This window comes from Triticum dicoccoides, chromosome 2A (genome assembly GCF_002162155.2).
Source record: "Triticum dicoccoides isolate Atlit2015 ecotype Zavitan chromosome 2A, WEW_v2.0, whole genome shotgun sequence".
NCBI classification, from domain to species: Eukaryota; Viridiplantae; Streptophyta; class Magnoliopsida; order Poales; family Poaceae; genus Triticum; species Triticum dicoccoides.
In genome coordinates, this window is record NC_041382.1 from 760,347,961 (window position 1) to 760,354,276 (window position 6,316).

Here is a 6,316-nt window from a genome sequence, read left to right on the forward strand (position 1 = left end):
GCCCTCGCCGCCCCTCCGTCGCCGAGCACCTCCCCGCCACTGTCTCTCCCTCTGTAAGCCCCCCACCCCTCCCCAACCCCCTCTCTCTTTGCTTAGTTAGTAGATGATTTTAGTAGCAGTAGATGTTAATTTAGGGTTCATAGATAATGATTTTTAGAAGTAGTGGATAGATGTTAATTAGTAGTAGATGTATAATTAGCAGTACTACATGTTAATTAGTAGTAGATGTAGTAGTTAGATGTTAATTAGTAGCAGTAGATGTGCTAGTTTCTTTCTATTTATAGTAAGTTTATATTTAGTAAGAACTAGTTGAATTAATAGAACTAGTTTAGTTTTAGTTGAACTAGTATAGTAAGTAAATTAATAACTAGTTGAACTACTTCATTTTTAGAAAGAACTAGTTCTTTTCTTTTTATACTAAGTTTATATTTAGTAAGAACTAGTTGAATTAATAGAACTAGTTGAATTAATAGAACTAGTTGAACATGCCATATTTGGTGTTATTTTTTAGTTTAAGCAATTATTTCATGTTTTGGTTACACCTCCGAGTGGCCTATGTTTTGCTGGAGTGTTGATTAATTTCCGTTCCGGCAAATTTCAGGCGCTCGATATGTCCTTTTTTAGCAAAGGTCATGCCGGATTTTTCCGTGAATTCTGGCATGACTTGTGCTAGAATATGTGGGAAATATCGAGTGGCCTGGATTTTCTTTGAAAAATAATGATCTAATTTAGGTTTTTTAGTACATATATTTACAAGTTTAATCTTTGAATTATGAACGTAGGAAATGTTGTACTCGGACGACGACAGTCTCCCGGGGGAGTGCAGCTGGTGCCACGACGATCGAGGTATGTGCGACAGGTTCGTTGAGCTGGACAAAGATCGGCGCTTCAGCATTAAGCTCGAGGAGACTTTCGATGTTGAAACGGTACGCAACAACGACAAGTGTTTTTTTTTCATAATTAAGCATGACTTCAACTATTTCAACGTCTAATTTTCATCTTTTACAATTCAACTAGCTTATCCCATGCCATGCAAGACGCCATGTCTTGGAGAGGATGGGTTTTGAAGACCATGAAAATTTTCAAACAAAGAAAATACACCTAATGACCCATCATGATATCGATTTTGAAGTAAATCTGTATAATTCTCAGACCGTAACCCATTTTGGTTGTCAAAATTGGGAAGCACTTTGCAAAATGTATGGTTTTTATGAGGGTATGATTGTCACCATGGATCTTGGTCATCCTGACATCAAGCTTCCAATTCTACCGCAATGTGAGTTTCTCAAACATAGTTATTAACTAATTTATATTGTTTATTTCAAAATAGTTGACAGCTTATTTCCATTGACAGCTTATTTTGAATCTTCAAATAATGTGCAGAAGATGGTAGACAAAATCCACTACACTGATGGCTTCGAATTAACTTATAAGGAGAAAAATCATCTGATTGCTTATTGTACTTTTTTTGAGAATTACAATACCTATTATCGAACTCCTCCAAATTATGGTGAATACGTGCCACTAGTGCACGTGTTGAACCACGATAACTTCTATGGAGATACCCTGGTAAGATATTTTACTATTACGACATCCGTGCATCTTTTGCATACTTCTAAAACTAGTACATCATTGCTAACTATGAAGTTATTACTATATTTTTCAAAAGAAAATCCCGATGGATTGTGTGCCTCATCTGATGTATTACAATGGTCGCCTTGAAGTTCTGAACCTACAGCCAGGTCATCCTACGGATCTCACCTGTGCATATCGAATTTCTGAAACCGGTGAACACATGCTAATTAAAGAGTGGAAAAAATGTTTGGACATTCGTAAGGAGGTTCTTGGAAGCAACATTAAGCGAAAGGCAAGAATTGGAGACAGGATAATCTGCATTCTCCATAATGGAGAGCGAGGGGCTATCTTGTTTTTTGCTATTTTACCTTAGAGAATATAGTAGGTCCTAAGAGAATGTAGTAGGTCCTATGAGGTACAATATGTTTATTATGTGATACAATGTGTTAGAGTTGAAGATGTCAGGAGTACTTGTGATTACAACTAGTGACCAATGATATGATGATGATGATGATAAGTTGTTAATGATATAATGATGATGATGATATTTATTATATCATTGGGTGAAAGAACCGCGGATTAGTTTCAAGTGGATGTCCGTCCACTTGAAACTAGTCCACACGGTTCTTTCACCATGTGATGTAATAACTCATTATGATGTAAAAACAATTTGTAAATTCCCGTTGTATGAAAAATTGTGTAAAGGTGTACGAATACAACATGAAATAAAAAAGAAATAAAATACGAAATAATAGTAGCAGCGCGGGCAGAGAGAAGCGCTACTACTAATTACCAGCAGCGCTCCTCCTGGAACTCGCTGCTACTAAGTCGATTTAGCCGTAGCGTGGGTGGAGGCACGCTACTGCTATTCGTTAGCTGTAGCGCCTTATCAGTAGTGCACCACCCCGCGCTACTGATAGGTCTAAAATCCGCGCTGCTGCTAGCCTTTTCCCTTGTAGTGATTATTTGCATGTTATTATGTGATTAGCACTATATTCGGCATGAAATTAACTGCACGCTAAACGTGTTGAGCGCTTGACATTAAAGCAGTCTAAGTCATTGGATTGACATGATTTGATGGCTGAGATTAATTGGATTTGCCTCTTTGGGCCTTTTTATATTGGTATAGATATAGGTTAAAACACCAAAACAAAATGAGATATTTCTCAATAACAAATCATTAATCCTGCGCACTATGTCATTTTTTTATTATTATTATTATTATTATTATTATTATTATTATCATCATCATCATCATCATCATCTCCACTATTAATTGACTATCACAAGTTTCGTAAACAACAAAAATAACGTATTTTTTACTTGTAGGCGTAGGCATCCACGTGCTCCTACGGAGGACGTCGTGGCCAGGCCTGACACCGGCGCGATACTCGAGAATGCCAGGGCGTGCATCAGGCGTTGAGGACGACCGTGGCGGAAGGCAGGTCGTCAGACCACCACGTACATGTGTTCGTGGAAACGATCATATTATATTTATTGTCATTAATACACAGAGCTAGACATGCTACATTTTCAAATCATGTGTGTTCATTCAAATGTCAAGAAATTCATTAAGAAAATGTGTCCTACAATACTCGGTAGTCATCGTCATTCGCAGTAGTCATTCATGCTATTTTTTTTGGAAATCGAGCGCCGTATCAATTTGAAAATCAAACATTTAATGCAATTAATTAGCTAGATGATTAATTATTTATGTAATTAATTACGGCCATTTAAATAGAAATTTTGAAACCAAATCATTAATGCAATTAATGGTTTAGGTAGACACTTAATTTATTCCTACATATAAAGAAGTAGAGATTTTTTACCAATATGCAGGTAATTAGTTGATTTGGTTGGCAGTTAATTAAGCATGCGGATAATTAGGTAGGCTATTAATTATTTGTGTAATTAATAAATTAAGCAAGCATTTCATCGCATTGAATCATTTTGAAAGCGCTCGTCGGCAAGGACGATCAACAAGCTCTCAACGACATGGTCAAGCACCACTTGCCAACATGGACAACGGTCATCATGGGCCAACGACATGACAAACCAAGCGTTCACCAAGATGAATGACGACCATGCTCTACAGGATGTTCACACGTTGATGGTTGCCGAAAGGTTAGCGGACAACACGACACAACATTGGTCAGGTGGTTCATGTTATAGTTAAAAGGGAGAGTGTTCCAAGAATAAGAAGGAAAAGAAAGCTAAAGCAACCAAGTGGTCCATGGTGTTGGAGAAGGAAAGAGTGTTCCAAAACAAATAAAGCAAAACAAGAAAAAAGAGTATTATAAAAAAAATAAGTAGGAACGAGAATTAAAACTGGCGAGGAAGGAGGAAGAAGAAGAAGTTGAGGCGTCGCTGACAAACGCGCTCATGTTGACATGGTGCTGGTTGGCGCCAACGAAACGGGTTGACGAAGAGACTAAAAGTAAAAGATATAGGGAATGTTCAGGAAGAGAAGAACATCAATTATCTCTGCTAGCAGTGAATGCTATCTGGGCTGGAGGTGGAGCTTATTGGTGACTTTGAGACTAATCTTTGTAGTTATTTATAATTTTGTGTCAATAGCATGTGTTAGTTTAATCAACATTATTATATTGTAAATATGAAAAATTTCATCTCTTTTGTAATGCATGCCGAAGTTGAGGTGGATGTCATTTGATTTTAAAGAAGGAGGCTCCAACGAGAAATGTCCCGCTACGGCGGGAAACCGAGCGAGAAAGAAAGGGTTCGACAGAAAAAGGGGTGATGCATTGTGGGGTGTGGTTTTTATGTTGAGTCTGTGTGGGGGGGATAATATGGTGAATAGTCCAAACAACCAAATTTCCCCTCCTATATATGCTCTGAATTTGGGGAAGCCCAAACTGTTGAATTTTGGATAGCCTACTAGGCGTCTGTTTGATATCCGAACGCTTCCGGACCTAGGCACATGAGCGGGACACTCTCTCTCTCTCTCGTTCCAGCAATTCAGCACCCCGCGCAGGTCATATGCATGCCGCTGCGCGCCATGGCCGCGACCGCGAGTGGACGAAGGAGTTCTCTCCAGAGAAGCGGAAGTTAAGTTCGATTTCTCTTTCCTCTCCTCCACATGCAGAATTGCAGATCAAGCCTGAATAATCGAATTGTACATACACCGCCGCCCGCCTGCGCAACTTGGTAATAATTTACTCTGCATGCAAATTGCTCTGTTCTCCTCTCGCGGGGAATTGTGTAAACTCTACTGTAATCTTTTATAAACTCTAGTTCTTTTTTGTCTTGTGTATTTGTTTTGCTGTTGCTCTGCCTATGAACTGCAAAATTCAACTTCTGGAATTCACTGTTTGGCTCTCTCTTTCTCTCTCTATCTGTTTTCCCTCCCTAGTAAATCACTGAATTTTAGAACAGTACGTGGACGCCAATTGTGATCAAATTATTTTCTTTATTTTTTTGCGCGCGAGAGACAGGGAGCTGGGCAAGCGAGCAGGACGGGGAGGAAAGTGGCAGATCGTGGAATGGAATCATAAACTTGGTGTTAGACTAGGTAGTTCTATACCGTATGCATCTTGTATAGCTTCCCATACGGTATAGTGCGGATCGTGCTGCAGTTGTATAGCTAGTGGTGCACGTCCTGAGGTAGTGGCATACCCACGATCTTGGCTCGGCTGAGGACAGCAACCTGTACTTAAACCCAGCCTCCGAGCATAATTGATGTGTGTTGAATCCTATCCCTTCTTTTCTCCTCAACATGGTATCAGATACCCACGACCAGAACCCCTTTGCTCTGGTCGCCGATTCCGCTTCCGCCATGGACGACAACTGTTGGGGAACGTAGCAGAAATTCAAAAATTTTCCTACGTATCACCAAGATCTATCTATGGAGAGACCAGCAACGAGTAGAAAGGAGAGTGCATCTACATACCCTTGTAGATCGCTAAGCGGAAGCGTTTAAGTGAACGGGGTTGATGGAGTCGTACTCGTCGTGATTCAAATCACCGATGATCAAGTGCCGAACGGACGGCACCTCCGCGTTCAACACACGTACAGCCCGGTGACGTCTCTCATGCCTTGATCCAGCAAGGAGAGAGGGAGAGGTTGAGGAAGACTCCATCCAGCAGCAGCACAAAGGCGTGGTGGTGATGGAGGAGCGTGGCAATCCTGCAGGGCTTCGCCAAGCACCTACGGGAGAGGAGGAGGTGTCACGGAAGGGAGGGAGGCGCCAAGGGCTCAGGTATGGATGCCCTCCCTTCCCTCCACTATATATAGGGGCAGGGGAGAGGGGGGAGGCGCAGCCTTGCCCCCTACTCCAAGAAAGGGGTGCGGCCAAGAGGGGGGGAGGAGTCCATCCTCCCCAAGGCACCTCGGAGGTGCCTTCCCCTTCGAGGACTCTTCCCTCTAGGGTTCCCTAGGCGCATGGGCCTCTTGGGGCTGGTGCCCTTGGCCCATGTAGGCCAAGGCGCACCCCCTACAGCCCATGTGGCCCCCCAGGGCAGGTGGCCCCACCCGGTGGGCCCCCGGGACCCTTCCGGTGGTCCCGGTACAATACCGATGACCCCGAAACTTGTCCCGATGGCCGAAACAGGACTTCCTATATATAAATCTTTACCTCCGGACCATTCCGGAACTCCTCGTGACGTCCGGGATCTCATCCGGGACTCCGAACAACATTCGGTAACCACATACAAGCTTCCTTTATATACCCTAGCGTCATCGAACCTTAAGTGTGTAGACCCTACGGGTTCGGGAGACATGTAGA